A 25,444-nucleotide genomic window follows, 5' to 3' on the forward strand; every position below is an offset into this window, starting at 1 on the left:
GGTCCTTTTGAAAGACTGAACTGTGGAATTAGACTGGGGAAAGCTTTACTCAATGCTATAATTCACTTTCCTGCCATGCAGGAGAGGAGACCCAATGGTCCAGCGTGGCAGCAGGATCAGAGTCCCAGTCATGAGCCAGGCAGGGACATCACATTGTGCTGGGTCTTGCAGAGGCACACAGGAAGAAGATGATGGCTTTTCCTTAGTTCTTGACTTACTTGGCTGTAGATTATTTCTTTGCTTCTCTCAGGAAAACACTGCATCATGTATTATGGAAACACCAAGGTTGCTGTCTTGCCTGTGCTGTTTAGTAAATGACATAGTGCTTCTTGGTAGAATATAGATGTCAACATGACTATTGAAAGTGTCCAAGGAAGTCATGAGTCCTTGCATGCAGGGGAGAGATGGCATGCTATTAATGATCCTTTCTTCCTCAAGCAAATTCCAGTCATGTTATATAAAATTGGGACAGAAATAAAAATAGCCCTTCATTAGAAGCAGCCTTGTCTGCTGTACCTATGGCATACTAGACTTATTTAAATAACATTGTGAATTCTTGGGGAAAACAGAACCCAGAGATGCAGCTATTATTTCTGCTGTAGTATGGCAAGGACTTTGCTGCTGTGAATAATAACAGCCATGTTGATGGGTAGGTCTAAATTAAAAGTGAAAGAGGTTATTCATTCATTGCAAAAATCCATCTTAATGTGAAGATGAAGGTGTTTGGGGAGTTTTTTCATTTTATTTTTGCTTTTAGGCCTAGGTGGTATTCAGGGCCAAGTTAAAGTTGGAAAATTGTTAATGTTATGACAGATGAGCAAAGTTTTAAATGATTTGAGTTCCTTTTTTACTTCTCCTCTACTAGGCAAATACAAACTCAGTGGGGGATTTTCCTTGGTGCAAAGTGCCATATCTGATGTCTAAAAGAAAGTGATGACCCTATTCATTTTTTTTAATATATTGGTCAACATTAATCAAAATGCTTCCTAGCTGTAATACCTGATGTCCTTTCCTGTTTGGAATTCAGAAATATTTTTGGTATTTGAGAATGTTAATCAGTGACAAGCATGAACTGATACAGGGACTTAGGGGAGTGTAAACAGCATATTTGAATGGGCAGGGAGTGGTGGTGAATGTGGGTCAGTGGGACAAAGTGCCTGAGCTGTTCTGAGTGCTTTGGATGTTTCATGGCTTCAGGGACTCTGTGGTACCAGTGTACTCCTTGTGGCCCACATATATTTTACTGATGGAAGTTGGAATTCACCCTGCCCCTAGCTACAGGAACGGCCATGCTTGAAAAATGTTTCTAAGTTTGCTACTGTCAGAAGATGTAACAGTCACTGAGACACTTTATCAAAATGTAGTCCTATGACTGACTGCAGGTGTAAAGAGGAACGGTGTGAGTAAAAAGAAAAGAATTTACTTCCATCTTGAATTATGTATAAAGTAATTTAATTAAGCCAAGTTGCAGAATTGGCTGATTTGTGTGCTGGAAGATACAAATCCAAGCACAAATAATGGAGAATGGATACTGATATATCCTTGAAATTAGGCTCTATAAAAAGGTCTTTTTATTTACTTCTTTTTCTCCTTTGGAAAAAAGTAATTTTTTTTCTCTGCTGTATGTAAATGGAAAAATGTGTATTCAGTGGTCCTGATACATTTAGTTTGCTTTTGTTGATGTCAGTTCCCGAGGAGGGGAATATGAATTTTGCACCTATTTTGAACTTTGTATGTTAGTAATTTACTCAAGAAGGTGAACTGTTAAAAAGCTTTCATCTTCCATTATTGTGAGCCCTTGAAGCCAGAAGTCTTCACAGCAGCATGCTGAGAATGTCAGAAGGAATCTGTCCTTTAGTCCTTTCCCTGAATAAATAGCTGTGGTGTTCAGGAAAATGCAATCTGAAAGCTGGCTAAGGAAATGAAAAAGCAAACAAGCAGGAGCTTTAGTTTTAAGGAGGAATGGTGCTTGGAACACTTAGTATCTGCAACAGGAAAGAGAAATAAGGCTAATAAGTGGTAAGATTATGCATCAGCTTTCAATTAAAAACAAAGCTGAAGTTCAATAAATGTAATCCTAATATGTCAAGAAGAACAAATACTTGGGACTTAGTTGTAGCTGGGTTCAGGAGTAGAACTTCAGCTTTGAACCAGAAGGTCAATTATCAATACCAAACACATGTAAATAAAATATTTTTTTCTTAGGAAAAATTACCAGTGCCTTATTGCTGTGAGGTACATTATTTGGTCTTCCCACCTAAAGACCAGGCCAGACTAGCTAGAGAACCAGGCCAGTGTTCCTAATGGGCAGAAACATTTCTTGTCACTTGTGGAGTTTTATCTTCTCACTTTTATTCTTATAGAAGAAAGTAAGTGAAACACAATTTCCCCATATGAGGCAGTGATTCTGAAGGAGGAAAGTGAGAAAACGGTGCAGGAAGCTTCAAGTGACTGTGAGACAGGTAAAAGCTTTAACATTGTCTGTAAATTCAGGTTAAAAGATTGGTGCATATTGATGTGGACAGAATGAAGTGCGTGCTGCATTCAAAGTCAAAGATGCAGTGAGAACACTGCCAGCTTATGTTAACTAGGTACAACATGTATTACTGGATGTGTTTTGTCCTTCCTTTCCTTCATCCCAGCCCTGTGTCTGTTAGAAGCCTCTGGTGCCTGAAAGCCTTTGGTGTATGTGAAGAATTCCAGAAGGAAGAATGAGACTTTAAAGATCTCCAGTAGGAAAAAGTTTCAGGTTTGTGATGAGAAATGCAGGGTGATGTAATACTTTGGTGAGCTCAGACCTAGTGCAACACCTTCCCTCCTGGGAAACACAAGGACGGTGGTGTTTCCCTGAGTGTGTCAGAGGGGCCCTGTAAGAAAGACAGTAACACAACTGCAAATGAAAAGAAAATCTCTTTGTAATTTTACCATGTGCTGTCATTTTGCATGTGGTAGGAATGTCTTTTTCTGTCCTACATCTTTCCCCTCTCTCTTGCACAGAAGCCCAGAATTAGCCAGCTGCCCTGATTGACAGGGTGTTTCCTCTATTGAGCCACAGCCATGCTAACAGCAGGTCTGAGGTCTGAGCACAAACCTTGGAAACTGCTTGGGAACACGAACAGAAGAAAAGTTTGGGGATTCTTTCCTGGGTCAAATTAATTTCCAAGAAGTTGCTATGAAGCCATTTACACCTACCTTATAGATGTGCATTTCACCATTTGTATTTTTGAAATGTTGGCAGTGATGTTTTGGCCAGGGAAGGATCTGTGAACATCCTTTGACATTCCATGAATGCGTCAAAACTATTATTTTGTAAGAGGCCTGTAGTTAAGCCTGGTAATTGCTCGGGTGCTAAAGGCCACAATAGCTGAAACACTAAATTTCTGCCATAATTTTGAACTGACTGACTAGATAAATAATGTGGAACTGTTTCTACTCTAGAATTAGATGTCTTCCAGGTCTACTGACAGTTTTGTCAAATAGTGCATCAACATTTCTACCGTAAATAGTCATAAAAATGATGGCAGTGATATGGAAAATATTTTTTTTCTTCTCATAGCCAGTCCTGTAATTAAATATTGTTTGCAAATTGAACTGTAGAGTTGTTGTAGAGTTTTTCCTTGCAGGCAACCAGTTACAATAACTTAAAAAAAGTTGGAAGGGATAAAAAATGATTTATAGCTTCACCTTTAAGTGGCTACATAGAAATCTGTGTTTCTAGAGGTAAAGCTGTTTATTTCTGTGGTGTGTGAGCTTTAGCTGACATATGTGGGACATGCATGTGAATGCCTGCACAGCCATCAATTGTGACACCATTGCAGAGACAAAATAATCCAGTGACAGCTGGGTATCTGGAAACAAGAGTCTCAAAGATGAGGCTTTGATACCAGTGACAGAAGGATGTCAATGGATTCTAAGTAGTCCCACAAGACTTGTCAGATGTGCCACATTAAAATTAAAATTTAGTGAATGAGGATAAAACTTTAATGTAGCTTCAATGGCCTGACCTAGATAAAGTTGTTAATTTTTGATTTATAACTGGGTAGAGAATTTTAATCTGCATGAAAAAGAGAAAATTTTCCATTTCTGTGAAAATAAGCATCTTCTTTAAATACTGAGAATCTTAGACCTAACTCTTATAATGTAACAGTGGCACCAAACTTACTGCATCTCAACACTGAGTTCAAAATTTGACATATCCTCTGGACTCTCCCATTCTAAACTTGGTTGTTTGCTCTCTCTCTCTCTCTCTCTCTGCACAAAACTGATTGTGAATAGATGCTATTTTGGATGCCTAACAACTGCTGTGATTCTTGGCCTTAAATGGGGTTCTTGCTTGCTTATATGAACACTCAGTTTTCCCTCAAGCTCTTGTCCCTCTTCTGCTGTTGTCTTCTACAATATCACCTTGCCAGGAGGTCCTGTTACTTGTAGATATCCCCTGATCTGACTAAAGGCCCACCAATTACACACCAAGCATTGCAGGTTTTGCAAAGTCCCACAAGGCTCCGCCTAATGAAATGGATTCTGTTTAGGCAGTGTCCTCCTCTGGACTAAGTGAAGCTGTTTTAATGAAATGGATTCTGTTTAGGCAGTGTTCTCCTCTAGACTAGAGTGAGACTGTTCTTCTAATGAAATGGGTTCTATTTAACCATTGTCCTCCTCTAGACTCTAGTGAGGTTGTCTAATGAAATGGATTCTTTTAAAGCAGTGTCCTCCTCTAGACTAAGTGAAGCTGTTCTTCTGATGAAATGGATTCAGTTTAAGCAGTGTCCTCCTCTAGGCTGAGTGAGGCCGTTCTGTCTCCTCGCAGGGCAGAGCCGGGGCTGGGTGGATGCTCACAGCCGCAGGCAGTGAATTACAATAAGATGCCTCTACCCGGGCTGCGGGCGGGATCAGGAGCTGCCTGGAGCTCCTGGAGAGCTCAGGCTGGACACACCGGGTGGCAGGGATGGGACAGCTAAAGTGCTGCATTGCCCTCTAGTGACAGGCTTCTAATTAGCTGGTTTCCACCTCGCCTCTCCAAGGTGTGCCAGATGTTGCCTCCACTGGATTTCTGCACATCCAGGCCAGGGGTAGCACAGCAGTGCAGAGTAAAGACCTGGCTCTGGAAATGGACTCCAGGAGTCCCTAAGATGAGGTTTGGTTGTGTAGAGACACTGAAAAAACCCTCTGCCCCATCTTTAGTTTTGTGTTATTGGTTTCCAGGCCAAAGAAGCATTGATTTGCTACCTGCCAACATCACACATTCAGCCTGCCAGGAAGAAGGGGATTTGCCTCATCTGTGCCCATCCTGACATTAATGCATATTTTTAAAAGGAAAAGTGAGTGTCCAGTTAAATCCCATTCAACAGCACCTACAATTCTCACCTACAAAATTATAGATAAGAACTGAAAATATTTCAAGATTTTGGTGGTATGGCAAATAACATTATAACATTTACTTTTGCTTATAAAAAGTGAGGCAGCTTGATCAGAGATCACTAGTGATACAAAAACATCTAGTAGCAAGAGGGTATTTATATCTTCACATATAGAGAAAAAAAAGCAATTTAAAGAGGCTATCAAGCCAAGGTTTTTACGAAATCAGTGAGGTTACATTAAAAAATAGCTTATTTTCTGCTTACTTTCATAACGTCTTTGAATTTGGACGTTTCTTGGCAGCTTCTTAAGCTATATGATATAATTCCAGACAATTAGACAGCAGGTCAAAGGAAAGAGATTGATTTTATGATGATTTTTTTGAAGGTTATACATCTATTTTTGTTCCAAACTGGCACAAAGTCACAGTGTTATAATGCTGTTAGGTGAAAATGTTTGAATAAAAATGTCAGTTTTCAAACTGAGAAAGGAAGTGTTTTGATTCCTTTTTCTCTTCCTTGTTTTCCTTCTGAAATTGTCATGGATCCTCCTTAAAATGTCATTTAAATAAATGCTTCTCTGCAGAACATTTTAGACTTGCAGAAAAATAGTCTGGTTGACTTTAATCTACATGGCTATTTCTCTGTTCAAAAATCCTGTTAAAGAAAATACTCATTTTGTAATTACTGTTTACATTTTCTGCTTTATGGCTAGGTTTCTTTCTCTCATTCTTTCCTGATTTGTGCCTAAAGTTTCAAAAATTGAGTCCTCCACACTTTGGGAGAACACAAAAACAATTCAATCATAGTCCCCTTACAGTCAGTGGCAAATAAATGATTCATTGGATCACAAATTTCAGCCATAATGGTACCCCAAAGGTCATTAAATCTTCTGTCCATTATTTGTATTTGAGTGCTGTTGTCCTGAACCCATCCTGCAGGTTATTTTCCCTTATCTTCTCTTATGGCACAGCAGCTCAAACAGATCTTTTTTCTGTCTTAGCAATGAACTACTTCCCAGTGTGCCAAGCTGAACCTTCTTTCAGACAAACTACCTGGGGCAAGGATCTCTAACAAAGAATAAAATTTTTGGTTTATCCATCCTTCCAGTGTCAAAACTGGAAGAGGAGCTCTGTGAGTCGTCATGCTTATGTGTGACAAATGTGACAAACTCAGGATATCAACCAATTCAGTTGCACAGAAAAGCAAGAAAAGAGTGATACCCATGTGCCAGCTCTGCCTTTCACCTCTGGCTTTGGATGTCCTTTCCAGTTTTACTGGTTGCAGAAAGCACTTCTCTAAGTATGTGGAGGTGATCCTCAATTGTTTCAGGCAAAAGTTATGGGAAAACAAGTGGTTTTATGTTTTAGTTATAAAGACACAGAATTTTGAAGGTGTTTCTATTGCTTGTGTATTTCTCTTGGTCATTAACTGGATGAAATAATTATTCAGTCTAGATTTGTGTGTGATATATTTTTTATATGTCCATGATATTTTAAAGATAAATAGAAAAGTACCTGAGGTTGGGAAAATTCTTCTAAAACAAGACTATTTTCAGCAGGCTTCAGTTTTCCTTAGAAGACTATTGGGACACTGAGACATTTAGCCTGTGTTCACATTTAGCCCCATTTGAAGCACTGTTTCAAACAACGGGCATTATCTTTCCAATAATTTCTTCACTCTGTTCCTCTTTACCTGCATGCTATGGTTCTCCATTGACAGCTCTGGAGAAACAGTCAAAAACCTCTTTTTCTAATATCTATCTCAACGTACTCAGACAAACTACTACTTAAATTTCTTTGTGGTTGAATTATTCTTTTAAGATGCAAGGATTAAGCTTTTTAAAGTCAAAATCAGAAAGAGGGACAGGTTGCCACACGTGTTGGCTGTGGATATTGCCAGGTCAGTGATGGGTGTGTATGTTATATTTGCATCAGACCAGCCCCCTCACAACACCCCGAGGAAAGGGGACACTGTGTGAAAGCAAGGGATGCCCTTGCAGCAGCTGTGCAGTTCATAATGACTAAGAGGGTTGGGGCTGATCCATCTAGAGAAGAGAAGGCTCCAGGGACAAGGGGCAATGGTTCTAAACTGAAAGAGGGTTTAGATTAGGTATTAGGAAGAAACTCTTCACTGTGAGTCGGGCTGAGGCACAGGAATGCATTGCCCATAGAAGTGCCCAATCCCTGGCAGTGTTCAAGGTTAGGTTGGATGGGGTTCTGAGAAGCCTGGTCTAGTGGAAGGTTTCCCTGTCTATGGCAGGGAGATAGGAACTAGGTGATGTTTAAGGTGCCTTTTAGCCCAAACCATTCTAAGATTGTGATAAAGCATGCCCACCTTGCACTGGTGGGTAATGAACATGTTGTGCTGAGGCTGAGTGACTGACTTTTCATTACAAGCAGCAGCAGGTAGTTTAAAGCTAACTCAGACTTGCTCACAGTGCAGTGAAAACCTAGAGACTGCAAAGGAGTCTCCCCAGGGAGACTCTGGTCAGAAAAGTGGAAAAATGTGTGAGGAGCTGCAATCCTAATGCCTACACAATATAGGTTAATACAATATAGGTTAGCTCTTATCCTACACAAGTTGCTAGCACTTTACCTGTACTAACTCTTCTGTGTGGAGAAAATAGTCAAGTCCTTATTCTGTTTTCATTTGGTCCTTATTGAGGCCTTTAAAGCTTTAACTCTAAGGGTGGCGTAAGCCAAGTCTCAGCTCTCCATTTCCAACCAAGCACTTCTTTTTTTCCCTCCATCAGTGCAAAACCTCAGCTTATTAGGAAGGTCTCTCTTGCAGCAGTGTCTGAATGTACAAATTTGCTCACAATCACAGCTGGAGTGGCTTAGAGTGGAGACAGGTCATGCTGGGATCTTTCACTTTGGCACCAATTAAATTCTTCTATGAAAGCAGAGGAGGAAGTATGAGTTTGCGTTTTAAAGTCAATAGAAGCAGCAGAGCACAGACCAACTTGTCTTTTCCTATGCTGCTCTTTGTAGATAAAATATTGTTAAGAAGTGAAACTCATGCCTAGCCCTAGGGCTTAGTTGCCTATCTGTACTGTCAAATCTGTCCAACTAGGACAAAAACATCTGAAAAAAGGGCCTAAGAATATTTTGAAGAATGTGCTGTCAGGGTAAGCTGTGGCAAGTCTTTGTTATGATTGAACTGGAATATCTTAATGTGCAATGTTTTAAAACAGTAAAATGAGGTGTACTTTGTGGGCTTTTTAAACCTTGCTGCTTAAGGTGATTCAAGGACAATACTGGACCTCACTGAGCCTTGGCATTATGACCCTTGAAACTTTCAAAAAATGTTAGAAATGCAATGATGCAGAAATACTAATGAGTTTGTGGTGAACTTGCACAAGAATTGTTGATTCAGCCCTACACTTTCTTACGGCTTTCATAGCTTTAATTATAAAACAGCTAATCTCTTAAATTTTTTACTCAGTTAATAAATGCTGAAGCCTGATTTGTAATTTCCATTCTTTTTGCTCACAAACACATGCTAATTTTGCCTTCTTTGGCTGTGGCTGTGCTTTGAATTCTTAGGTTCATTCCAAACCTGAAGAAAAGGTAATAATTAAAAGATAATCTATCTTAAATTCAAAACAAGAAGCCCATAAATTCAGATCTAAAATAAAAACTTAAGTGTTTTTGCATTATGAGAATTTGCAATACCGTATGAGATCACAATAGCTACCATCACTTAATTTTCAATTTCCATTGACAAGTAAAACTGTGATTTTTAAAATAAACTTGCTACCAAATTAGTGACTAGTTTCAGATCAAGAGAAGGAATCTGACTGTTTATCTGGTTGTTTCACAGAACTTGGCCTAATTTGCTTTTAACAGGTAGAAAATATTGCTTTAAGGGCAAGTACAGACAGTGCAATACATAGTCAAGTGGCATTTTGCCTGGATTAGATTTCAGTTAGTTCAGACTTTTTCTGCCCCAGAGTATGAATGTGAAGTGGGAGCTCACATGTTCACATGAATATTTACACCACCTGAAGTTAGAATTAGTGGATATTTGCTCTGGAAGTATTTGCTCACAAAAGAGAATTGATGGAACAATATATGACTCATTTGATCAATCATAGCCAATACAACTATAACGATAAATACTAAGCACTTCGTAGAATAGCTTGTGATGCATCTGGAGATAATTTCCCTCCTAAGTAATTGTCTGGGTAATTGTATTGCATAATTGTTTTGGATAATTATCTGAGTAATGAACATATTTAGAGAAATTGTGGTTTTCTTTTACAATATAATGAACATAAAAGTTACCAATTAATATGATAATCTATTGGTTTTGGTCAGTGGGTAATTTATTTTAAATTACAGTGGAGAAAAAGAATGCTAATTCTCTTTTTGAATTAAACTGCAGTAGCAAATTTGATGCACAAGCACCCACATTTGAACCATACTGCCCTGCAGTCTGTTTTCTTTACCAGTTAATTCTCCATGGAAGAGTTTAAAGAAAATGGACTGTTGTGCTTTATGGTTGGAAGGCAGTACAATCTCTGCAGTCATGTCAGCTTTATAGAGTCATGTGCTCAGTAGAGGTCCAGACTTTGTGTTTTGTCTCTCCTTTGTGTGAGGATTTTGATTTTGCTGTAATTGTTTTGGAATTAGATTGCGCTGTGGAATGAGTCATCTCCACAGACCATAGACCATGGGTGTCTTTGCAGTTTCTTTCTCAAATAATAGCTGCACTGTTTGCTTTTTTAGTTTGTATTGATTATTGCTGTGAGGTGACAAGAGGTAAAGTAGCTTGTGATGCTGCTGCCAGTTATCCTGGAGTAGCAGAGGAGGAGGGAAAGCTGGAAGCCCCTGCGCTGAGACGTACCAAGGTCCCCCCAAAGCTTTTCTTAATCAAGTTTACTGGGTTGAAATTGAATTCAGTAGAAGCTCAGCCGGGTAAAAATAAACACAGGAAAAAGCCATAGGTCTGACTTTGAAAAAGCCTTCCAAGTTTAGTCTAAAACCTCATATAAAAATGAATGTACAAGAAGCATGAAGGAAAATACCGGGGAAACTATCCTGGTTTTGCACAGCTTTAAAAACATGGTGTATTATCTAATTCTCCAATTTACTGGCAGTGGGGAGACTCCTGTGCTGTGGTTCAGCTGAAGTGGGTCACTCCTCTGGCATTACAAAGGCTGCTGATGCATTGAATGGAAAACCCTGCCCTCCTCTGGGAGCTGCCTGGGCCTGACACCCTTTGCTGCGTGTTGCCCTCCCTCAGCTCCTGGTGCTGTGACAGCTGATGGCTCCTGGAAAATCTCCCTTGCAGTGCAAATGATCAGGATGCATCCTGCCTTGGCTCTGAGGGATGGGAGATGGAGCACATCTGCTGCCCTCCCCCAGGGCTGCTCGCCTGCCTGGCTCAGGAGGGACTGATGCTGGGAGAATGCTGCGCACCCTGGGTGCTGCCTGTGCACAGAACATGCTGTGCTTCTGTTTCATGAGCACAGTGCTGTGCTTTGCCACCTTGCAGTGTCACTGAGGTCCCCTGTGGCTGCATGGCACAGGGATGTTCCAGATTGCAGTCCCAACACGAGTTAGCTGGGTGTATGTGTGCCTGGGGATTTCGCATTTTTGGATGGTAATTGTTTCCTGGCTTAGTTCAATAAATTAGAAAAGGCAATCTTATGGCACTGTGTATGCTGAAGGGATAAATACAACCATTTTTCCAGTCATATGAATAACTAAATTACTATTGCCACATATTTATTTACTGTTCTTTATGCTCCCTGAACAGCTAAAGTTCTCCAGAAGAAAAGGTTTTAACAGAGAAGGCAATCTAAGCTCTGAGAGAAATAATTATATTCTTCTGCATTACTGCTAAGCTAAGCAGGTTTTAATTGTGTTTGATTCTTTTAAATTTGCAATGAATTGAGAGTATTGATTCCCTCTTTTTTTAAGTATGTATTTGTATGTGGGTATTTTTGTATCACCTAGTAGAAGTTTAGTTTCTACACAAGCTAAAATCAACCTGTGAATTTATGGAAGTTTAATACATTGACAATTTAATTCAGTTAATATGCACTCAGAGTTCCTTGTGCTTTAATCCCTGCTGGCATCCTCTGTTTCTAATAGTAGGGCAGTTGAGTGAGCTATCGATGAATGATTGGCACAGTGGGACATCTGAGGATTTATATATCAAACCCCTACGCTAGTTTCTGGCTCAGTTCTTAACAGGGTTGTTACACATCTCAGAAACAGAATACAATTTTGAACCAATGGAGGCCCGTTAGTGCTTGATCCTCAAAAAAACTTGTGGAAACACAACTACCAGAATGGAAATCAAAGAAGTAAAGTACCAAACAGCTTTCTAGTGCATATTTTAGAGAAAAATATAAGTATCCAGGGATGTGAAGTAGGAAAGCTGAGAGAAATGTAATGTGTCCACGTAATGCCTATTTACAAATATCTAACATTCACATAATGTTACCAGGGAACTATAACTGAAATACACTACCCTCTGTAATATTGCTTTGGACAATGCTTCAAGGTACTGGGGAAAACATAAATAGTTATTGGATGGAAAGGCTAGGGACCAGTGTTCTGACCTTTCTTCTGAAAGCAGAGCTATCCCTGGGAGCAATCCCACCTGCACACCCAGGTATCTCAGAATCAGACACTCATAGTCATAGGGCAGTTAAGAGGGCTTCAGAGCCCAGCTGGAGGAAGCCATTTGAGCTTTTTCAGGGCTTCTTTCACCTCAGAGAAATCTTATGAGGCAGAGAATAAACTAATGTGTTTTGAATTCCAGCACTGTGTTGAAGATAATGAGGATCCTGACTGCTTGATAGCTGTTTCAGAGGGAGCCACTGTCTCTGGAAATGCTACAGTGACTACTAAAAGCTGGTGGTTACTGAGAGGATTGAGAGGCTTTGACAAAAGTGGCTTTCTTTAAGTTTCAAGGAATCGTACTGAATTCCCAGAGATGCCATCTCCCTTCTTCCTTTTCCCCTGAGAAATCATACGCTTGACCCTTTTCCCTTCTTGTAAAAAGTACACAAAAAATAATTGGATTGACAATGTGGTATTCCTTCCTTCCTGTGCTGATGGGATAATACAAAACCCTCAGAAGCATTCTGATAACATTCAGTAAAGCTAATTTAATAGTAATTGAATTCTTGAAAGTTCTCATTAGGATGCTAAAAGCAAGCATCTGTGTAATATAAGCATGGTCAGCATCACAGTGGAGCATGGGGAACAGATGCTGAAGCTGCCTGTTCTTCGTAGAAGCAAGACTACTTATTTTGCTTCTTAGTGACTTAATGCAAATGTATTTGGAAGTGTTGCACTGGGGAAAGAAGAGGGAGAGATAAAATATGTTCAAAAAATGTTGTTTTCTTTGCCAGAAACCTAATGGTGTGTGTGCAGCTGTATATATGCTTAGTATATGCTAGGCCTGTTCAAAAGGTATTGTACTCCCTCTAGCTTTAATTCAGCTGCTTTGTGTTGTGCTGCTGGTATTATTCCAGTTCATCATATGCTTAGATGACTCATAGTGAATGCATTGTGGTATTTACCATAATGTTTTCCTCTTTGTAAATTAGTCTGCAGTGTATGATGTGAAATACAATTCACAATTAGCATTTCAGCACTATTAAATCCAGCTTGAAGTGTTTTGATGGAAACAGAAATCTGTTTTATTCTTCAAATTTCCCTGAACAAAGCGAGTGTATCAATTGCTAATAGTCTACATTATACGGAATTAACTGGTGCCTTTCAAATAAAATAATATTTAAGGATTGTTTTTTCATAAGCCACTAGGAGTCAAAGTACCCAGTCTCACATCTTCCAACAGTATTTAGTTTTAGCAGGTTTGATATGCTTTTGGGCTATCCCCATCACTTTTGTTGGAGGTGTTTGCTCATAACCTACAGGAATCTGACAACAGAAAACTAAGCAGGCTGGCGGATGTGGTGCAGGATTGTTTTGGTGAGTGAGATAGTCTGAGCTGTTGCCATCTCCATGTTGATTGTGAACCCCTTCCACGTTTGTTACCTAAAGGGATGATCACTGACAAGGCCTTAGGGGCAGAAATCCCAGCTGCAAAAGCTGAAGAGAAGCTCATAGGACATTTTCATATTCTAAATGGATGCAAACCATGGTGAAACAAATGGAGACATATGTGGCTCTGAAAAGTTGCTACAAGTAGAAGAAATGGAGGAGATGCATGGGACAGGAAAAAACTCTGAAAGATGAAGTGGAGAAGGTGTTCAGGTGAAACAATGAGAAAGAGGCAAAAAGCAATGATCTAATTAACCATCCCTCAAAAACAACATGGAAGTCAGATGGGGAAACACTGTGGGTCATGGAATGAGGACAGAGGTCAGCAGGACGTTGCTGCCCTCATTGGCACCCCCACGTGCAGTGTGGTGATGCAGTGTGAGCAGCAGGGCTGCCAGGGCTGTCTCATGATCACATGTGCCCATCTCACACTGCCTGTGCACACACAGTAGGTGGGATGCCTTGTGCAAGTTTAGGACCAGCCAAGCCTTTGTTTATTTTCTTGTAGAATTTGCAAAGTATTAAATCCCAGTATATCTTTTTGTCATCTGCAGAGCAAAAATACAAAGTGTAACAGGCAGACTGCAGGCTATTCAGTTGAGCTGTGTCTGCCATCTGGACTAGAGGTTCTTGCTTCAAGCCAAGATCCCTCTACCTGTGACATTTCTGACGGTTTCAATCAAGCAGTACTTAATACCATGCTGATCGAGTTCTAACAGCTTCCAGAAAAATTCATTCAACTGGTTTAACCAATATAAAAAAACTTCTCCAAGCTCTTTGCTATGATCTAGACTTTTCATATTTCTTCTGATTCACAAAGAACATATTTTCTCTTGTGCCTTGCACGCACTCTTCCCCAGATAAAACAATTCAAAATTTCAAGTTCTTTTTCCAGACATTGAATTTCTTTCACCTTATTCAGCATTCTCCTTTGTGTCCTCTTTTGATTGCCTGCATCCTTCTTGAAAGGATACGCGACACCTGACACGTCAGATCTGCTGAGACTCCAGGGCTGGTGAAGAAAGTAGGAAAGAGGATTATTTTGTACCACTTAGAGATTAAACTCCTGTTTGTATAAGGAGTATAAGCTCCTAGCATAAGGGGCATTAATTTCCACAGCAGTAGATCAGTGCTGAGTCATTTTCTGTTTGCCTCCTCCAGGTCTTTTCCAGCATGGCTGCTGCCATGGTTAGTTGTTTACCATGTTATATTTGTGTACACTCATCTAGAGCTAGAATTTACACTTAGTGAATTGCAGTTTTCCAGACCATTTTTCCAGTTTGTCAAGAACATCTTGCATTTAATGTCTCCCAGTATTTTCAGTCCTGCACATCCCATTATCTAACAAACCATGACCTCTGTTATGCTTGGGTTATCAAGAAAGTGTTAAGTGAACAAGGCTTCATTATTACTGACCACTGAGTAACCCTACTAGAAAACTAATTCACTTCCTCTGAGACCTCTCTGAACCCAAGTGGAGAGAGAAGATTCACTTTTGATCCTAATTAAAGCAATAGTGTTATTGCATGCAAGAAAAACTGTAATAAAGGGAAAGAGAGAAGAAAAAGCTGAAAATTATTGTCTAAGTGGTAAGATGCAGTAGTACGTGCTTTCCAGTAGTTGTAGCAGCAAAATAGTTGGTGATTGTCGTTTATATTTTCTTTTATCATTTGCTTTTAATTTTTGTCCTTTTGACTTTGACTATAATGTGGCAAGTTTCCTATCAAACAATTCAGTCAGAAGAAACTGACAGACTTATGGATTCCAAAATCAGCAAAATCTTTCCCAGTTCCAACTTATATTATTAATAATTGACAAGCCCTAAATGGAATCCTCAAATCATAGAATCATAGATTGGTTCCACCCCCCCTGCCTTGGGCACCTTTGACACAACTCTTTGAGTGTAATCATTCCGCAAATTTCTTGTCCACTGAGTGTCCATTATCGTGGTAGTTTTTGCAGATTAGAAATGTGAGTTCCTGCAAAGTACTTTTTGATGTTCTGTAACCAGGTAAATTCAGTGACAGAGTTAATTTTATCAATTTATGAGCTTGACTTGGAGCCTGAATTCAGTAGAAAGACAACACAATAAATAAATTACCACAATTAGTACGACAATTAAAACCTTATGATAACTCAAAGTCTCAAAAGCAGATACCACAGCCTTGAAGCACTGAAAACATCAAGTGGCTCAGAAAACAGATAATAAATTAAAATTAATGTAATTGAAGAAGTGGGCACAGGAAATAGTATATTGAGAAAGAATGAATTTTCTTTATCTTCATTGTATGACACAGATCCAAACGTGCTGCAGTTCAGAGAATCTTTGAGGTTTATAGGCTCTGTACTTGATTTTGTTTTATTCAAACCTCTTAGAGGATTCTTGGAGTGTGCTTAATTTATTATGGATATTTTCCACATAATGGATAAAGCCTGCATTTAGTGTGCTGTGGGCTAAGAACCTCCAATGATCTGGCCAAGGAAAGAATTTGCCATTTTTGTTTGATAATTGTACAGTCTGATAGGGTGAGAGGCATATACAAACTTAGCTTAAGAAAAATTGTTAGTAGTAGTTAGTAAATACCAAGTTGCTGGTAGCATAAATAGAATGAAGTAGTTCTCTAGGTCTCTAAAATAGAAATATATCAACAAATTGACAAGCAAACAACCAGCAAACTTGTATTACTGTTCCAGTCACCTTGTTATTCATTCCACCCTTACTGTTCTTCTGGTAATGTCCTGTGTAGCTTTTCTTCCTTGTCATTGTCCTGCAGAGTCAGATACTCTTCAGTGCAGAATCCCTTTAATGTATTCTCAGGCTTCAGAAATCAGGTGCTTTAGTTCATGCTAATGATTTGGCCTCCATTTATCAGTGTGCAGAGAGAGCAGCACCTCTGCAGAGCAATTTTAGGGCACATAAGATGAATGTATTGCTGCCTGGAGTTGTGTGTGGCTTTCCCATCCCCTTTTCCAGGTGAAGGGAGACTGAGTGCATGCCTCTGATCTCCACCTCATCCTGCAAGCTGTTCACCTTTCTCTGTTTAGTGGCACTCAGCATTCATGTCAGCTGATTCTAAGATCCTTTTTGGTTTTAAAGCCTGCTAAATGACTGCACTGGCTTCATGCTGAAGAATGGGGTGAGAAAAAAAAAAGAAACTATACTCCAGAGTAGTAAACAATATATATAAAATAAGAGTAAAAAGAACAAAAATAAAATGTATTCCCTCAGCTCTGAGGCAGCATTTCATTTGAGGCATTAATTTTCCAGAATTATCTGAGCTGATACTTACACTGTCATTTGCAAAATGGCTTTGCTATTACAGTAATTTCAGTGGAGAGAGGCATTAGTCTGTCTTATAATCTTCATACTCTGTATGTGTGAGCATTACAGAGCACATAGGTGAATAGGGGAGCTATTAAATATTCTTTCTGATATAAATCAAATAAAAATTAAAACCTGAGGTAAGAGTTTTTCTTTGCTTGAGCACTTCAGGTCCCTGGGGCTGAGTGCCTCCAGTTATATTTTCTTCTACTGGAACTTGGCTTGGGAAAACTTTTCCCCTTAGCATTTTTTGCTTCCTGGAGGAAAGGAGGCATCCTACTACCCAGTAGGCATGAAGCATGTTTTCCATCCATCCTCTAAAGCAGTTGTCAGGGTTTGGGTTTGTCCCACAGCTGCTAAAGAAAAATTTGCTTGTAGCAAATAATTTGAAGTGACCCCCTTTCCTCCTCTGCTCCTGCAAAACCCCCAGTCCATTCTCTTTGGCTTCCTCACCAGTGATCACCTTTGTCAGGATGCTGAACAATATACTGTATTTCAGCCATGGCTTCTCCAAGAAACATTTTATGACAGTCTGAAGTACAACCATTTCCTTCATTTTACTGGATTGTAATTTTTAATATTGGGTGGCTAAGTGCACATAATTCAGCACATAATAAATATTCTAATTTTGAGATTAATCAGCTTCATGGCTCATATTTTTTAGACTTCTTCAAGTGTTTGAATTAATTTTTCACATATGAATAAGGACTAAGTGCATGGTCTTTATGTTTTGAGCCATTGCTTGTTTTAATCTGTTGCTGAAAGTGATTTTTTCCCATTTTTTTGCTGCTTGATACAAAACTGAGCGTAATTAGGAACTCTGCAGAATTTTAGTTCCCCAAACTGATTTCTGAATAAAGACTTGTCTGCAAGATATAAAATACCTTGACTGTTTTTCTTCTTATTTTGCCTGGTTTGTAGTGAATACACTTAAAGTCTTGGTGCATACTCCAACTTTTTCCTTCCTATAATGTATTGCTGCAACAGCCTTTCAGAGCATCATTTTTGTTCACATTGTAGTTGTACTTGTGTGAATGTTTCTTCAATGTTTCCAGTTCTCTTAAGTCTTCTTTAGTGCCTTCCTCTTTCTGTGTCTGTTGCCCTGGACATTTAATGATCTTCATTATCTAATGTTATCTGCTTACTGGTGTTCAGTGTATGCTGCATGTAGGACTCACAGTTTGCACTCAGTTTCTGGCTTGTCTCTAGTATCTCCTATATTTTTACTGTCTGTCAGCTCCAATAAGTTGGCTTTCACCTAAGTGGATTTTGGCTTGATTTGGATCTGCTGAAATTCTTGGCCATTTAAAAGTTGTACTATGGACTGATAACATGGGCACATTATTTTCTCAGTTGTAAAAGTAAAAGGTGGAGAGATTTCCAAGATACAAGTTTCCCATTGGAAAAATAATTTTTATTTATAAATAGTAAAATTTTGTGTGAGGCTTCACTTTCAATAAAATCTAATTAAGGATAAATGATGAAAATGCCATTTTTCATCCACAATGAAATTCTGTGGTCTCTTATTTCAATATACTTCTTATTTTTCCAACCTATAGTTTGAACATAACAGTAAATCAAAATCAGAACAAAAATACTCAGTTTGAAGTGGAACATATTAATTTATCCAATTATTTTCCTTACAAATAAAATTCAGCTTTTCCTTTTGTTCCTCTCATAATGAAAACAAATCTGGTGTTTTGCAGTAGAACAGAAAGTCTGTGCTCAAATCAGCACTGATTTTTTTTTGCTTAGCATTGTAGGTTAATTTTATCTGTCATGCTATGTCAAGTAGATTCAACATTAAAATGGTCACTGTTCTTGGATAGATATGTCAGCATTTGGAAAGAGGGAGAGATTCTGCCCAAAGCTGTAATCTGTCCTGGATTTGTGCCTCCAGACTTTGTGGTTAACCATGTACTTCAAGTGTATTGGAAGTAACTTTCATGGGGTTTTTTTCTGCTCATTATGTCCAGTCTTTGGTGTCTTTTATTTATATTTTCATACTTTACATAGTTGCATGAAAGACTTTATTCAAATTTCTGTTACTTTTCTGTAATGGAAAGCAGTTTATAAGTGATTGCACCAAATTTTCATTTGGATTATTAGTGAACTCCTTAGTGAAAAAGAAATTGACATGGAAGGAGATATGTGATGATAATTAGAGAAAGTAATGCATAGCTTGACAAAAACCAATGATTTTTGGAGACATAGTTAAAAACTGCAGTAATTGGAAGGTCTAAAAATTAAATAAAAAGAGGATCCATTTAGTGCAGTTAGATGACTGTGATTTCCATTCATAGTAATTGAAGGCCTGGTCCATTGAAACTGCTTTTTACATTTTGTTTCATGACATTAGGGGATACAATGTTTAAATTACATTATGGGATATATTATAATAGATCAAAAAGAAACTGATGCTCATAGTGATGTATTGCCTTATGCTTGTCTTCATAGTTTTCTGCCTTTCCAGTTTTACATACCCACTTGAAAATTACATCTTCATTTTTATCTAAGTCTTGCTTTTACTGAAACATTCATAACTTCCAGTGGAAAGCAGGAATCCAGTTCTGGCCAAACTAAAGCTTGTAATACTAGGAAGTCAGAAATCAGTCAATGCAGTGAATGCAGATGACTATGAATCTAAAAAAGGAAAAATGATAAGCCCTTCACTGAAAAGGTGTGAACCTACCTTTGAGAAAGGATTAAGAAAAGTGCCCTTGAAAGAATAGTCCTGGGTAGTAAGCTCTGAAGCAGAAGATGCATATTAGCTTTTTTCCCCAATAAGTTTGTTGTTTGGGTATTTTCCATAGCTAGGCAAATTGAAAACCCTCATTCCATGATTCTAAGGCATTGAATTATCAAAGATTTTGCTAAAGTTCATTCTCACAAAACACTGCCTATAAAGATGAAGTAACTTAATTTTTACAGGCTATTTCCCACTGCTTTTAGCATGAATGTTCTCAGGCTGATGCCTGGAAAATGAATGTGTCAGGCAGAAACAAGAATATTAATCTTCACCTTTTGCTTTCTCTCTCTGTTATTTCCTGTGCTAGTGCCCTTTTGTGAAGAGATCTGGGGACACATCCTTTTCCCCCTGATTTTTTCTCATTAGTACCTTGGGTTATGAACACTAGTAATTTCCAGAGTGCATGGTTTTGAAAAACAGAGTGGCACTGGGACAAGTGGAAGCCATTGGTAATGAAGCATCCAGAGAACTCTGGCCACAGTGCAAATGCATAGCTGTGGAAATTGCTGATTGACAGCAAAATAATGCATGCTAAAGGATAGTCCGGTCTTCAGAGAATTATGTTTACTCAGATAAACACAATTTTCAGAACCAAGAGCAAGCAAAAAAATTTAATTTTGAACATTTATTATGGAGATATTTTTATGGTTATTCATTCATTTTATACATAATCTTAAACAGTTGGTGTCTTTACATTTCTGTCATCCTTTTTTGTTTTCATACCTAAATATTTTATACAGGTGCTGTATCATAAATTTCAAAAAATTTGCCATTATTCAACATGAATCATGTTTTATGGGATAAAATTACTATGACTTAACTGGAAAAATGAGGAATAAGACAGTCTTTTGAAAACAGCACTGCCTCTTTGTAACCTGAACTATTAAAACCAATTCCTAGAAAGAAATTTCATGAGTTTTTGCTCAGATTCCTTTCACAATAGAGAAATCCATCAGATTCTGTGCAGACATCTAGCCACTACAGTACTTGTTGACTCAATGGTGCCATTTGCCTATTTTACCAATCAGCAGCATAGGAGGGCATTTTTCTTCTGAGGAAATGATATAGATTTTCTCCCCTGTTTAATATGATACTTATCCTAATATAATCAGACATCTCTGTGACGTTCTTAAAATCCTTTTGTCATGTCCTCACTGGTCACATTGAAATTTTAGCAATCCATAATTTCTCTGAGTCCACTAGTTCATGGCAAATATATTATCTCAAGTGAGTTCCTGCTTCCTAGCTCAATGTTTGTCTGCATTCCTAGCCAAATTTGTCCAAGATCAGAGCATGAAAAAGATACACACCTATAAAAGATTGTTCTTTAACATGTTTTTCCCCTAATTTTTTAAAATGCAGAATGCCAAAAATAGTTGCAGAAATTCCTTTAAATAGCATTGGCATCTAGCAATGAAACAACCACCATCCTGTGAAAGGATAAAAGAAATTTATTACATTTACATGGTCATTCACAATATTACCAGGAATTTTGAACAATAAAATTGCAAAGAATGTCTAGTTAGAGATGCAGTCCCATAGGGAATATTTCAAATGGACATGCAAAGCAAATACTATGTAAAAATTTAAATTACAAAGTTTCTTTTGTTTGTTTCCTTTTTTGTTTTTTTCTTGTAGAAGCAAGGAAGTCCTTTGAAATCTTATGCTTCCTTTTAGACTTCACTAGAGTGTTGGCAGTGATGCAGCAACTGTAAGGTCAGCCTAAGCCTTTGATTAGAGGAAGATGTGAGTTTTTCTGCTGTAACACCGCTGTGTATTGTGTAGGAAACTATAGGGCTTGGAGGAAAAAATGAAGAATTTTGGAAGAAAAATTCCTGAGCTAGGAATTGTGATGCCTGGTTAACACTCTACTCACACAATCTGCCCTGATACATCTTCAGTGATGCAGGGCAGTTGGGGGCCCTGACTTTGTGTATCCCAGACTCATGGTGGACCTCATGCTGATAAAACAGAGCACCTGTGATGATTACAAAACTGGCAAGAGTGGAAAATACTTGGGAATGTGGTTTGAGACAAACCATGGACTCGGTAAGACTGACAGATAGGACACTGCAGATGAGATAAAAGTTGCGCTGTATAAATGCGTGCCTATTCAAATGCTTTCAGTCTTTAACAAGGTATTGAATTCAGTTTAATTTAGATTATGTTTTGCTAATTATACATACACACACACCCCCCTATATATATATACACCTAAGAATTTCTCAGCTTTCCTGGAAGCTGAGCCTGATTCTAAGGTGATTTAACTTGTCTTTTTTACAGGAGCTGCACTTCTGGTTGAACTGGGCACAGACTTTTTTTCTGGAACAAAATACTTTTCCTTGTAATTCTGCAACAATTTTCCATTAGGTAGAGATCCCTTTCTTGACTGTTTTCCCCTCTCATGGGTTGTTATTTATGAGTACTGCAATGCATGAATATTTTAGATTTTCCCGTTTCTGATTGTATTGTTCTTTCCTTATTGTTAACCAGAATTTACTGTTAGGAATTGACAGCAGAAATTTTTGATGCCATTGTTAATATTATATTGAGAGTCTGAAGATCTGCTGATCTCTATCAAAACCTCTTATAAATTCTTTTCTTCTTCAAATTCACTTCCTCCTCTTGGCCAATATGCAGTCCAGTGAGCCAACTTTTCAGCTATTTCATATTTCTGCACTTTAACCTTTGATGAAGTACTTGGCTTAATGCTTTTTGAAGATGTAAGTACTTCATTCTATTTTTGCTGAATCCTGGAGGATTGAAAATTCTGCAGAGCAAGTCAGGCTGTTTTTAACTTCTTAATAGTTTTTATTTTTATTTATACAGAGTTGCTTTTCTCAACATCAAATAAATCAAAGACTTATGTATATATCACTAACAAAATTTAATTAAGTGTCGTGATTAATTCTTTGGCCAATAAAACTTCCTGGAGACAAAAAAAGAAAAAAGAAAAGCTCAAACTGCACATATCTTCTGCAGAAAAAGAAGGGCAAGAGCACAGCAGGGTGCAGAGGAGGGCACAGCTGGGATTTGCAGGAGAGGGAATGTGATGGCAGCCAGGGCTGCAGGTTCCTGGTGCCCAGCCCTGGGCTCTGGGCTCTTGGCCTCTGGCTGCTGCCACATCCAAATGTTCAGTGGTGCCCCATGGGCACAGCCCCTCTGGGAGCTGCCTGCCCGCTGCAGTGCAAGTTCACAGGGTGTTTCCTTCCTGGTGGGTGTGTGGCAGCTTCCAGCAGCTGTGATTCCTAGTGGCAGGTTTCCTAAGAGGCTGGGAGACAGAGTGAGGACTCTTAGAGCACAGCTGGTGGATTTGAAGGTAGATTTTCTATGGTAAGCTCTCCTTGTGGCTATGGAAGACTACAGAATGCTTTTGGAGGGCAAACTGGTTCTGCTGCCTCTTCCTGTCCCATCTGGGGCTAAAACAGCCCAAGGCAATAGCACAGAAGCTAAGAAGAGTGGGATGCTGATGGGATTTAGGGGAAGGTGTGCTTGTCACTTATTGATGATATTTTTGCCCCTGACAAAGGAGGAATGATGCATCTGACTCCATCTTATCAGAAGGCTAATTAATTACTTTATTACACTAAATTATTCTATACTATATGACACTATATTACATTACATCTAGACTGAATCTGCCAAGCACTCAACACTGCACACAACTGCACAGAATCTCATGGCTGTCAGCCGACAGTCCTGACGCACACACATGCTTGGCCCTGATAGGCCAAGGAAACAAAACACCATCACTTTGGGTAAGCAATCTCCATATTGGCTTCTATTTTTGCACAGCACAGGCACAGCAAATAAGAATTGTTTCTATCATTCTCTGAGGTTCAGAGAATGTGAAACCCAGAAATATTCTTGGGAAGAATTGTGCCTTGTTTTTCTCTGAGAAGAGAAATGTGGCTACAGTCCCTGAACTTTGTTACAGAGCTCTGGGACATAGAGAGCTCAATGATAGTCACAGCTTTTAAGTTACCTCCCATACACTTAAAATCATGCTAATCTAAAACTGATGCTATTAATAAATGAATATCTTTGATCCTAAAGGTACCTGAGGCCCATCCTGCCTGTTTCCCCAAATGCCAGGTGTCACTTCCACAGACTAATGGTCAGGCATGAGGGAGAGCTGCTGTGCTGCAGCTGGGGAGGAGGGTGATGTGACAAGGTTGGGCTGTGCTCCCAAAAGTCTACAGCTGGTAGAAGTGTCCATCACCAGTGCAGGTGCTTCTCTCCAAACCTGACCATGCAAGAGTTGCACTGGACTAACAAATCACTTTACATACTTTGTGTTAATCCCATCTTTCCTGCTGCAGCTGCACAACTTGGCCTAATGGGACTTGTGGGAACTGAACTGCAACCCTCATCAGCCCTTCCTGAGAACATTGCCTTGGTCTGAGCTTGTATGTTTTAAACCAGGTCCTTGCTCTGGGAACCCAAGTGACTTCAGGATATACATTCAAGGGTTTTGGGAATGATTTATCATTCTTTCTGGAAGCAAACTATTTTCTACCTTCCCTGAAAACATCCTAATTCAACTCTTCTGGTGAAGGATCATGGACATAGTGGCTATCAGATCTCGTGTCAGAAGCTTGTTCACTGTCTCACATCCCAAGAAAGAATTAGAGGGATCCCAGCAGAGGGAGGGCTCCTGGAGGTGAATGGGCAGAAGGAGGCAGAGAACAGAAAATTGAGATTGACTATCATAATAACTGTATTTTAAGGGTAAGGTTTATAGGATTTGAAATTTTGCTGAATTTCATGTAACAAAAGGACTGTAAAAAGAAATTATAAATCACTGTTTTCATTATTTGCTGTTGGTCCCACTGGCTTTTGTTGAAAGTAAATATTCATAGTTAATTTGGGTACCGGCCAAAACAATATCTTACCGCAAAGCATCGTTCCTATTACAAATTTTAGAGTATTTATGAAAATGAATCAATTAGTCAGCTGGAAGAATTGAATTTCAAATGTGAAATGAGCCTGTGTTAGGTATAGCCATACATAGAAATTATGTGCACTCTGCCATAAATTATGCAGGCGTTTAGCGCTGAAATGCTGAAATACACTTCATTGCATCTGGAAGATTTCAATGGCTTTTTACAATGGCATGCTTTGAAAGATGGCTAATAACTCAGACCTATTCTGTGGAAAACATGGCTAGACAGAAATGTAGAAATGCCCTAAAATGAAGCTTTTGTCTATTTTGCTATCGTTAGAAAAGCTCAAAGTTTACTATAAGAAAACGTAGGAAGCTAAATCTTCACCCCCCAAAAGGTTTCTCTTGATGGGCAGACAGATCAACCTAATACATATCAAATTCTGTGAACTAATGATGGATTTTAGACATAATTATACTAGAGAGGTCTATTTAATTCTGTTTTTGGTGAAAATATTCCGTAGTCAGTAATCTCTTGCAGTAGTGACTCACCAGCAGTGATATTAATTCCCCCATGCATTTGTCCATTTTCCATCTTCACCCACCTTCAAAATGAACAGATAAAAACCAGTTTCCTGAAGAAATTTTCATCTCTTCAAAAAAGAAAAAAATGCTCTTTTTTTTTCTCTTGTGTTGATACAGAAGAACATCCCGTATCACATAGCTGAAAATTAATGTGCTGATATATGCAGAAGAGGGAGTGCGTTTTTGACAGGTTGTGTTTCAGTCAAGAGAAGTAGGCAGCAGTATATAGAGCGGAAAGCAGCAGTGTAGGAAACCATGGTGATCTCTTAGGGTGATGTCCCTTGCCATCCCAGCTACCTCAGCATTTAATCTGTCATGGTTCATAAAGCAACATTTTAAAACCAGCAAGGTATCTTCCCACCATTGTTCCCACTGACAGCTCTTCTGGAACCTCCCAGCTCAACTGCTGGAAACCTTTTTCTAACTTCAGGCCTGAATACATTAAGGAACATAACATAATGTAAGGAAATAAAAAATGACTGTTCCTGATCAGCCCAGAGCTCTTTCCAAACAAGC

At 38.8% G+C, this 25,444-nt stretch overlaps 1 long non-coding RNA gene across 7 annotated transcripts in view; it reads left to right on the forward strand.

Annotated features, from left to right (window-relative positions):
* The window catches only part of LOC135445204 (uncharacterized), a 305,400-nt gene that overhangs the window by 98,483 nt on the left and 181,473 nt on the right, over positions 1-25,444 (forward strand). For all 7 annotated transcript variants that reach the window (XR_010439482.1, XR_010439483.1, XR_010439477.1 and 4 more), the window contains one exon: positions 2,364-2,462. This is a non-coding gene — a long non-coding RNA (uncharacterized LOC135445204). The remainder of the gene's footprint in view (positions 1-2,363; positions 2,463-25,444) is intronic.

This window comes from Zonotrichia leucophrys, chromosome 1 (assembly GCF_028769735.1).
Source record: "Zonotrichia leucophrys gambelii isolate GWCS_2022_RI chromosome 1, RI_Zleu_2.0, whole genome shotgun sequence".
Lineage (NCBI taxonomy): Eukaryota > Metazoa > Chordata > Aves > Passeriformes > Passerellidae > Zonotrichia > Zonotrichia leucophrys.